Here is a 12,456-nt window from a genome sequence, read left to right as displayed (position 1 = left end):
TAAGGTCTACTTAATACTACTCACTCAAAGTAATTTGTTTTAAGGCCACCACATTAGTGGAAGATAAGCTAAACTATGTTTATGAAAAAATCCTGATATGAACTCCATCTGTAACTTTAAATGATAATTAATTGTTCCACTAAAGTCATCATTTTTGACATAATGTTCAAAAAATTATTTAGATGGCACCGTTTTAAATTTGGCCGAGAACTATTAATTTTCCTTTCATCAAGGTAATAATTATAGTTGGATTTTGATGTGGCACGGCAAACTGACAAACACTATTGAAATGTCTATCGAAAAATTACACTTCGTGTTAAAATATGGTGAATTACGGAAAATACACAACTCCATCTGTTGAAATAATAATCCTCTATAAAGAATGTATGGTAATATTGTCATTTACCACCTCGCTCCTTTGACAAATTGATGATGTATTTTATTTACCACAGATGGAGCTACTTTAACCTTGGCTAAACAAAATTTTCATTTTTTTTTTTCTTCCGATGTTACTTATAAAGGTGTGATTTTCGGTGTAAAGATTAATAATAGGCCGATCAACTAATATAAGTACAACATTCAAATGTACAGTTATGACAAATAGATTGCGTGTCGTAATATTTTACATCTTGAATTCACAAAATTAATCATATCTTTTGATAGAGTGAATCGATTTCGATGAAACAAAAACTAAGTAATACCCCAAGTTACGTAGAATTTTTGTATATAAGCATTGTCTGCATTTAATTCGTAGATTTTACGTGAATCCCGAACAAACAAACAGATAAACAGACAAACAGACAAAAATGACAAAAATGATGGAAATGGGTTCTGTTAGTTATCCTTTAACATGCTGGCTATTTTTTTGTCAATTTCTTCAATGTACAAAAATTACTTTTCTACAGATTTATTATATGTATAGATTTTTATTATATTATATAACAAAAAAAATGAGATTTTCGCAATTTTTCCTATATTTGCATTATATAACAATGCTTCATGCCAAATTTCAAGATTCTGAGTTTACGGGAAGTACCCTGTAGGTTTTGATTCCTTTGCGAGTGTCGAGAATTTGTTGAAAATATCGACATAATCGGTTGTATCTTTTGATTGGCTTGGCTTAGAAGCTTGATATTTTCACAGCCTAAAGGGACAATAGACCCGAGTATTTCATGTGAATTTCAGCTTGATACGTCCACGCGTTCTTAAGATAAAGGGTCTTGACAGACAGACAGACAGACAGACAGACAGACGGACAACAAAGTGATCCTATAAGGGTTCCGTTTTTTCCTTTCGAGGTACGGAACCCTAAAAAACTGGTAAAGTAACAAAAAAACAAGAATTTGGCCTTCTTAGAATGTTTGCCTGCCCACTGCTTTAAAAAAAGTCTGTGTGCAAACCTTTGCAGTTCACGCAGAATATAGCTTATGTATTTGATGAAAGTCTTTCAGTATTTACAATAAATTAATGTTTAATGATTATCGTGTTTTAATAACAGGTTTTTTTTTATTTCATATAATGTGTAGGTACATGGAAGCCAGTATGTTTAAAGATAGTATGTAACTAAAATGTTTAGTTGTGTTTTCAGAAATGTTTTGAACTTTTGTCAAATCAGATGACGATTGTGTTACCGTAGTATGACTCCATAGACTATTACAACCTTTAGATTATAGTAGAGTGTATCTCAAACAATTTAAGATGTCTATTAACTTAGTTTAAAATTATTATACTGACGACATATGCCTCTTAATGAATTTGCATATATGGATGACATACTTGTTTCTATGTCGATTTAATTTTTATCGTTACTCGGATCGGACAGCTAATTGAGGCAAGCCCCATAGTTTTTATTATTGTTCACGTAAATACCTTTCTAATGATATATCATACGTTACTGTTGAAGCGGGTACCAAATCCCATACAAAGTGCCCATTGTCCATCAAAATGTGAAATTTTTGTTCCTGACATCCCGGACAGACAGACAGTCATATCAAAATTTAATGTCATAGCACCTCAAATTAAAATTCTGGACGAAACATCATTGCACCTCCTAGGTTCACCTATTTTGGAAGAAAGTTTCTCAACATTCATAGATAACAAAATTTCAAATTTTAATGACATTTCGGATAGACTTTTTAAAATTAATCTTCATTCGGCTTTTACCTTACACAACAGTATTTTACTACTGTTGTTTTGGCCCAAAATTTATATACAACCTTCGCTCCTCTCCCTTATGGAAGCAGCCACATCTTTTAGACAGAATTGACCAAATTATCCGTTCTACTCTTACATCTGTTTTTAATTTGGCCTTGGACGACCGAGCGTGGCTTCAAACCACCCTTCCGGTCAGATTCGGTGGCCTCGGTGTCCGCAAAATTTCCAGTTTAAGTCTACCGGCGTTCCTATCCTCGGTCTGCGGCACTAAGGAGTTGACTAGAAAAATTTTAGCCCCTTCACTGGTCGATTCTGAGATGCCGTGTCTGACTGATGGCATGAACGCCTGGAAAGTGGCTTGCCCAAACACAGCCTTCCCTGACAACCCGGCTTCCCAGAGATAGTGGGACGAGCCGCTCTGCAGATTGACGAGAAATAAACTAATTGAAACATCTGTCAATACTGCTGAGCGTGCCCGCCTACTGGCTGTGGGAGAGTGGGAGTCAGGGTTATGGCTTCACGCACTGCCGTCACCCAGCGTTGGGACCATGCTGGGTGACACTACATTCCGGCTCGCTACATGCCTACGCCTCGGCGCTCCCACTGCGGCTCCGCATCGCTGCCAGTGCGGTGAATCTGTGGACCGCCTTGGGCACCATGGTCTTTCCTGTAGCAAAAGTGCTGGTCGCATGGCACGACACGCCAGCATAAATGACATTATCCGTCGTGCTCTTGTCACCGCCGGAGTGCCAGCCATTTTAGAACCCAGAGGCTTGGCACGCGACGATGGCAAGAGACCAGACGGGATGTCTATAATGCCTTGGAAGATGGGAAGGTCTTTGGTGTGGGACGCAACCTGCGTCGACACCCTTGCACCTTCCCACCTTCCCAGTACGGCGAGCTGTGTCGGTGCAGCTGCTGCAGCCGCGGAAAACCTCAAGCGGCACAAATATGTAAACCTCACCGGCAATTGCATTTTTGAGCCGCTTGGGGTTGAAACCCTGGGACCATGGGGCCCAAGTGCCCACAGACTCTTTCGAGAAATTAGTAAGCGGTTAGTGGAGTCCACTCGTGACCAAAGGGCTGGCCTATACTTCGGTCAAAGGATATGCATTGCCATCCAGCGTGGCAATGCAGCCAGCCTTTTGGGCACGATCCCAGCTGACAGCGATGCGGATGAATATTTTGATACCTAGTTTTAATATTTCCCTATAATAAGATCACTTATACTTGGATATTATAGAATTGTTTATAAATAAAATGCATTCATGAAAGTAGACCCACATTACAATTGGTTTTAAAAGATAAAATAAAAAATGATTTCAATTAATAACAGCGGCATATAAAAATGATCCAATTTTATCTGAAAAATATGATTGAGAAAGTCGAGTAGCGCAGTCATAATAAATGAGAGTCGTTAATCAAGAACATCATTATTTTTGCAACAATATCAAGTTATTTATTTTCTTCATAAAATTAATCAGGTTTCGCAATCATCATTGTACACTTACAAAGAGAAATGAAAGTAAACTTTCCATATTTTTTCAAGGATATGCTTCGAAAATTGTACATACCTAGGTAGCGCTGAAGTATAGTACAATTTTTTATTGTTCAATGACTTTACGCTAGACTGTCTGCCGATTATTCTAAATATTTTTAGTTTCTTGCCAGTGAGTTTACATTACGAACTTACCACATGTCCACTACATTAAAATTTGTACGTCAATATTGTAATAAAAAATAAAAATAGCTCCGCGCGTTCAATTAAAGCATGATGCCACATGATACTAAAAGCACGTGTTTTACATGTTGTAAGAAAGATTTTTCTGTAAATGAGTACCTACGAAATTGGTAGACTAGATGGTTGGCTAACATATTTTTTAAATCTCGATTCCAATCAAAGTTTTCAGTCTGTCTAATGCCGGCTTAATACCTAATCTTTGTAATATGCGTTTTGCCATTCATCTTCATACTATTTTATGAGCTCAAAAAACTATCAGCCGATTAAAAAGTTGTAGTGCTCTTAGTGTCCCGGTATGTTATGTACCGAGATGTATTGTTATGTGTGTGCGTGTGTGAGACTATCTATGTGTGTCTGTGTATGTTATTTTGAAAGTAAACAATTTAGCCAAGCGATTTTAGCCTTATCGGCGGTCGAACGCAGAGGTTGTTGATTGCAAACGATGATACCGTTTCTTTACTCTTTTTCCAACCTGGGATAGACATTTTGAAGAGCCGTTCGTTACGGGATATTCTTTACATAGGTAGTATCCGGCTCGCAAATTGCAGCGAATAAATTACGTTACCCGATAACTAAAGTGTATATGCGGTTGAGTTTCAAAAATAAACGGGATAAAAATTACTGTGGTCGATGAAATTGTAGGAAGGTTTGGTTGTTTATGGATAGTTTTAATTTTACTTTTTTAACTTCATTAGATTAATGAGTAGTGGCTTTACGAGTGGAACCTGTAAATACACTACTTATACAAAGAAGGTTCGGGAAAATACAACATTGGTCTTTGACATTATTCAAGCGATACCTGTCAATTTTAAAGTTATTAGGAATTTTACACCAGTATTGAGCAAAGGTGATTTAAGTCTTCTTTATTGAGAAGAATCCCTGGGTGGGACAATAAAAACGACGACTAGCCTAACTTTTTTACTTACAACAGTAATTCACGTGATATGACATACATATTGCATAAATAAAAACTACAACAAAACTATACCTTCAATCATACATAATTGAATCCATTTACCCCAGCGCCCGCTGCAACAAAATTAGAAAAGCGACCGCATCGCTGTTTCCATGCAATATAAAGTTACACGAGTAATGAATCTCTTTCCTGAGGAGCATTCCGGACCCACTTCAGCTGTTCATTAGACGCATCATGCTTTGTAGCTTCGTAGGTATGTAGGTATGTAGCTCAAGAGAGTGGATGAGAGACGATGTTTTATCTCTAGAAGTTTCTACGGACTTTTTTGTGACGTGGTGTGTATTTCTTTAGGTTTTTGTTTGGGCCTTTTCTACTTTCCAGTTTTTAGTAGTGTAGTTGCCCACATTTTTAATTGGATGAGTACACACGTCTGTTATTTATTGAGAATCAAAACGACTATCAATGACCTTGGTTGAAAGTTTTACAGAGCTAAAAATTGAAGGAAGCAAATCTTTATTAATATTATGTAACTCCACGACTATCTATCTAGCATGCAAAAATGTTGACATCAGCCTGTTCAATAAATCTAGCGGGGAAAATTAATAAATCCATTTTAAGTAACGAACATAATTATTTTGCAATTAACAACGCAGGAACAATGCTTACAATATGGCTGATGCAAGCGATCAGCGATATTGTAAGCATCTATTTTCAAAAAGTCATTGCTCACAAACTAAGTTTAGACTTGCACGCTAATTATGAATTTTACTCCTTCATTAAAATCACACGACGTATCTGAAACTATACAGATACAGAACTATTATAAGCTAAGTTACGACTCAGCTTAATAACTGTCATCAAACTATCAAGTGATATCGTTATACCTATATTAATCTAGATTCTGTTAACGTTGGCTTAGGACTTGAAATCTGCATAAATCTTGTAGACGATCTGCAGGACCATATCTCGTGTAGGTAGGTATCAAATGTTTTTTTTTTAACGATGGTAAAAATTATCAAATGACCCCTCCCGCTGTGGGTTAGCAGCGGTGAGGGAGTGTCATACTTTTTCTGACTAAAAACCCATCGTGTTCCTTCGAAGGCCTTTTATGTACCAGGGCCGCAGTAACTCTTTCGAACAATTGCGCAGCCCCGGCAGGATTTGGAGGTATCAAATGTCTCGAGTACAGATATTGTGTCTGTCTATAGAAGTGCTTCTTATTTCTGCGGAACGACAAATGATCTTAGTCTTTATGTAGATTTCAAGTGTCAAATAATAAAAAGTGAAAAAGTATCGAAAACAACTCACTCAATTATATACATCCTTACTCGAAGTTGGGTAAGGAAAAACCCTTAAGAGTCTACTTGGCAAAAAGTTAAGGGTACACTTGGGTAAAAATGGAAATTTGTGTGTTGGCGTTTAGTATAAGGGTGCTGACTTTGTACGTGGTACCTTGCTTAGAGAAGTTGTTGAAGAAAAACAAATTCATATTATTGAAAAAAAAAAATACGCTGAATAGTATTTTATTAACTGTTAGACTATTTTCATAAAGACGAGTATGTAGATTTAAAACTTGACTATGCTCATTTACCTATTTCTTCAATGTGATCTTGTATTGTACTTTTTAATTTAATCGAGGTTACCATAAATTATATATGACAAAAATATCAAAGGACCCAATATTACCAATAGAACTAAAAACTATAAAAAAGCAATGTTAACAATGTCATTCATGTCATTCATCCATGTCATTCATTCTTGTCGTCATTTTAACCATATCATGGCACGCAGTAAAGAAAGTAACTCTTAAATAAAGATAAATCCATAATAGAATAGCGGAACATCGTATTCCATAACATTTATTATCTCAATGACCACATATCCACATTTTGAAGAGATATCGGATACGACAAGTGCCCTATAAGGGTTTTGAATGTTTCCGAAACACATCATGTTGAACCCGATATCTTGGAAGCTACGAGGAAAATTATTAGCAAAGGGTTGATTGGTTCTATCATGTTCCGTTATTGGGTAAGCTCTATTTGGAAGTGGTTATCAAAACATAGGTTACAGGATAAAACAATAATATGTGGTATGGTGAATTATAGAAGAAAAGAAAGAAGATAAATTTTATTGCGCAACAAAAGACACACACTTAAAATTAGACACATACAGAAATAATAATAGAAGGGGAAAATATGCGTAAAATAAACAGTAACTTGGAATTTAACCTTGAAGTAATTGAAGAAACAACATATGTGGTTCGAGAAAATGCTTGTGTGGTGATAAATTTTAATGTTTGTGACATAATATTTATATAAAGCACTTTTCTTATTACATATAACCTAGTCATGTTTTATGAGTTACCTTTGATCTATGAATAAGAATATAGAAAACACATTCAAATGTTATTCACTGATTATATTATACTTCGCTTGAATTTTGAATCAATTGATGTTTATATACGTAGTAAAATATACTATGGTCCCATGAGTTTCACAATACACTATAAAGACCAATTAGTATTTTCCACACGACTTAGATTTTACACTTGAAAGGTTTAGGGTAGGTTAGGGTCAAAGGAGTTGAATGAGGTTGATGACTCACAGTTTTACAACCTTCAATAAATATTCAATGGAAACTTCTTTGCCTAAAACATACGCGGTTCGATTTAAAATAGTGTTTAATATGTACAAATCGCATTATTTATACATGAAAGCTTCTTAGAGAAACAAGTATAAAATGTTGTTAGAATAAAAACATGTTTTATGTTTCAGATTTATGATTTCAATCAAATTTTAGGAATTACATGATTATATTTTAGTGTTAACATAACAAAAACTTCTTAAGTCTCTTAATATCTCTCCCAAGACTTGTTAAGAATAAACTCATAAAATATGAATGGCAGTTTGTCTAACTAGTCCATAGTAGTAAATTTTGATACAACGGTATTGAAGTAACACTGCATACTAATTGTGTTATGATAATGCATCTTGTGGTATATTTGAGCGGGAAGTTGACAAGTTTTGGACAACTTAATGATGGATCATATAAGTAAGTTTGAGAGTAAATGTGTATTGTATATTTTCAGAGAATATAGGTGAGTACCTAATACCCCAAAAAGCTTGTGCATTATGCTTGTAAACATGACTTTCATTGAGTTTAATAATTAATAATCTGGGAAAAGGCTCGGAGGATGATGAATCTAAACTCTGGACTCTTTCTGGTAAGAGGAATATGAGTGTTTTTTTTTTTTTGGATTGAGAAATCCAATACAAGATCTAATCATCCTTAACATCGATATAAGAACAAAAGACGAGGATGACGTTGAGCTAGAAAAATAACTCAGTCTGTTGGCGGATACGGAGAAATTCTATCATTAGGGTAATTAAATTTAGAAGCAAAATAAGAATGCCATGTATAAAATTATGTAAAAAAAACAATTACAAACACTAATAAACAGCTTCATCCTTTTCAAATACACACTGCAACTCCCAACACAGACGAATAACTCTCTCGATTCCTCTAATAGAATGATAATTTACCTTCACGAGCAGAAACTTAGAGGTACCGTGGACCTCCGGAACATTCCTCGTGGGATTCAACTCGTGGCTCCATCTCACTAATTAGGCTCGGAGAAATGAGGCCAGTTACAGATTATGTACATGTGTAATGGTTTAGTGTGCCTTAGGGAATGCCATTGGAAGGGTCGATGGGAAGTTTTCACGCGATGCAGAAGTAAAAAATAACTAGTACTTGTTTTTTTGTCTAGTCTAGAATATGGTTGGTTGGTATGATCTATCAGTCATCATTATCAACCTTTTTACTGTTCCACTACAGGGCAGAAGCCTACATAGAGGGAAAGAATGAGCGTTAATCAGCAAGCTTTCTCAAGGTGGACTTGCATTGGAAAGATTTTGTTCTATCTATATTATATTGACATTGAAAAAGTTACATAAATAAAACTCTTTACAGCATCGTCACAGTTTCCTATGTCTATTCGAAGAAGTATTTAAAGTTATCTACACAATAAAATATGTTTCCTATCTTGCCAATTGTATTATACAAAAAAATAAACATTTCCTGTAACCTGCTCTACACTTTATTTAACCTATTTCGAACGATACGCAAGCTATCACATTATACAGAACCCTTCATCTGTCACATCATTATGAATACCTTATATTGCTACAGCAAAAAACTCGTACGCTTTTATTTGAATGCCATGTTGTACGTCGGTGTTACAATTTTCTATTTTCGTACCCAGTTCATGAGTTGAAGTATGCTCTACAACGGAGGTTTGTAAAACCAGCGAAGAGAAAAAAGCAGTACTATTTTTACCTCACTGTTAACGTTTTATTTTTTTCCTTTCGATGTGGGTTGTAATGAGATAAGCGCTAACCGAGGTCGCACTGCTATTTATATTCATGCAACCATAGTAATGTTCGAAGCCTTCTTTTATGTGACGTCATTGATAAAAGTGTTGTCAGCATTATTTTTTATTACTTATCGATAAAGTGTAGCTTTGTTGTTTTATCGATACTACTTAGAAATAAATCAGGAGATTATGTTATCAAACATCACTGGAATATTACAAAAATAATGAAATTTTAGTCTTTGTGGTTTAAAACATAGGCTAACAGAATCTATTGATTTATCAAGTGTAAGTCCTGCTTGCGGTTTATTATGCATACAATTCATAATTAATCTTTTTGCCTTCTATTTTGCATCTGATATCTTGCAGGTCGTGTCAAATTTCCTTATCCATCAGTAGTGATAAAAAGTGCAGTGCGTGTTTTGAAAATGTTCAGTATAGTGTGGATTTGTAATTGTGGGTACCAACTGCTTGCAATCTACTACATGATAAGATAAATATATGTATTTTATATGGGCAAAAGCCACCCTCTAACTATTCACGAACAGTGCAGGCATACTAACATTTTCAACAAAAATGAACCTTTATTACTTACTTAAAAATAATGTCTAACAAAACATTTTTTCAGTGGCGTGCACTTGGAGAGGCCTATGTCCAGCAGTGGACTGCTATAGGCTGATGATGATGATGATGATGAAAACATTTTTTAAACCTCCACAGGCGACATGTCGCGATTTCGTTGCTCCACACGCCTTATAGTGAAATTCAGCAAAGTTTTCGATACTAAATATGTAATCACATCAAAAATCTTCTTCAGAGTAACTTGCATCATCGCCAATCCCCCACAAAATGATTTGCACACGCTCGAAGATTTCATATCGATTGTAAAACAAACTGCGAATTCCTCGATTGTTAGGAAACACTCGATTTCTAAATATATCGATACCCGTGTTGGTTTTGCATTTCATTCGAATTTAATTTTATGCGTTCTAAATATGGATCGTAATGAAACTGTAATAACTAGGAGTAGCTTATGTCGATGAAATATTCTGCTATCGTGATGGTATGTCTATGTAATCATACATAAAAGAGTTTTTCATTAGGCGTAATTAATTAAGTTTTGATAAGGCAATCGAGTTCTTCGTACATGTGGTTTTTTATTCCTTTGATATTAATACCTACACTTCACGTAGTTCATATTTCAATAACCCAAACAATGTTACATTGTCTATTTTTGAATCATCAATTGTTTACTAATACAAGGATTATGTATTAGAAACTAGAATAATGCTTCAAATTGAATTATATTAATAAAACAACATGCGCCTAAACATCTGGCATAGTACGAGTATGTAACTACATAAATCATATTATTCCCTCATAAAATATTCTAGATTCAATTTTAATAAAGATATCTCTTTTAGCAAGCTTCTACCTATGAAAATATAGACAGCATGTAGGTAGGTACTATGCATTGTACACAGCATGAGCAGTATAATAAATTCACTCAATAAGGTTTTTCATGGCTGTCATTGAACATCCTTGGCAATCGTTACGGGTAATCAGAAGCCAGTAAGTCTAACCAAGGGGTATCGGGTTGCCTGGGTAACTGGGTTGAGGAGGTTAGATAGGCAGTCGCTTCTTGTAAAGCACTGGTACTCAGCTGAATCCGGTTAGGGTGCTTACATAAAGAAACAGGTTACCGGTACGGACAAACCTGTACGGGTCGGTACCGATCAGTGCAGGCATAATATTTCAATACAATCGTATTCACTCACTTATAAAGAAACAGGCTATAACTTACCTGTTTCTTTAAAGTGACTGAATAGGATTGTATTGAAATATTATGCCTGCACCGATCGGTACCGACCCGTACAGGTTTGTCTGTACCGGTAACCTGTTTCTTTATGTACGCACCCTTAGACTGGAAGCCGACCCCAACATGGTTGGGAAAAAGGCTCGGAGGATGATCGATACCAGAAATGAAAATGGCATTTCAAAAACGTTCTTAAGCATCTTTGTTAAGGATAAAACCGTGATCAAATTAGGTGGAAAGCTTTTCTTAGACAATTTGATTGGCGGACCTATACAAATTGAAGAGACGACTAATCCATATTTTCTGAAGTATTCGATATTTTAAAATCCTGTTAACAAAATATTACCCATACACACAAAAATATCTCCAAAACAAAAACATAAATAATTGGCATTTCATATCACAGAAAAACCATGCTATTTTTCCTGTAGGCACCAATATTGTACGTACAGCTTTGACTATGCAATCTGTAGTGTATGCGCGGGCGCCCGGCGTGAAGTCAGTCGTGCAACAACCGTGGCCGCGAGCGTACGCGTCCAGTGCCCCGCATATACTAGATTCACTCCAGTCTAAAAGTGTGTTTTATTTGCTATCCAGTCAGTACAAGTGGCGACGAGGATAAAAGTGAGTACACTGGGTCCATAAAAAAAAAAGAAGAAAAAAAAAAACAGAGGAAGAAATAAGTATTATATTAATGGTTGCTTACCAGTAGTTTGCGTATGAATTCGTTGTAAACCACCTAGGTATTACAAATTGATAACAAATGAGAGTATGAACAATGATAAAAAATTAATACTCATTGTCACATAAGCAATTAAAATAATACTTAAGGGGTTGATACGTAAACGAAGTTTTCTGGTAAACGAATCTAAATATATCTACCTCCATACCTATCTTAATTGTTAATGGCTTGGTATTGAAATTGATTATTTCAAAACATTTCAAAACAAATGAAGGCCACGCAAACACAAAACTATGAAAAAGAAATGTTATTGTGCACGTATAAATAGAACCAGTTCCTCTTTACTGATGACATATTTAAGTTAAATTAATTTCGAGTGAAATAACGATCTTAAGTACATGCAATAAGGTTAAAAAAAAAGAAAATACATATTTACAATGTATCTATTTTACTTCTCTGTACAAATTACCGTCATAATCTTTACGTTTACCATAGTGTTATTTACAATTCTTTTAAAAGATTAATTCATACCTACCCGCATAATTATTACAATTCCGTATTTTTCAATAAGTATGTGTATTTATTATTGGATATGGTTTAATTAGTAATAAATTCAAAAAGTAATAACCATTTCAATAACAATTCAGCTTACGGGGTGAAAATGTATGTGTATTAAGGTTAAATACTTATTATTTTGCTACATCGTTAACAAAATTACCTATTTTATTTTACCTACTTATATGCTTGCACAATTAACATCATAGTTATAAAT

General features: G+C 35.0%; 1 protein-coding gene across 3 annotated transcripts in view; it reads right to left on the bottom strand.

Moving 5' to 3' along the window:
• The window catches only part of LOC124636776 (small conductance calcium-activated potassium channel protein), a 255,271-nt gene that overhangs the window by 211,359 nt on the left and 31,456 nt on the right, over positions 1-12,456 (bottom strand). The gene's annotated exons all lie outside the window — the stretch shown is intronic.

This window comes from Helicoverpa zea, chromosome 15 (genome assembly GCF_022581195.2).
Source record: "Helicoverpa zea isolate HzStark_Cry1AcR chromosome 15, ilHelZeax1.1, whole genome shotgun sequence".
NCBI classification, from domain to species: domain Eukaryota; kingdom Metazoa; phylum Arthropoda; class Insecta; order Lepidoptera; family Noctuidae; genus Helicoverpa; species Helicoverpa zea.
This window is presented reverse-complemented; position numbering and strand designations above follow the sequence as displayed.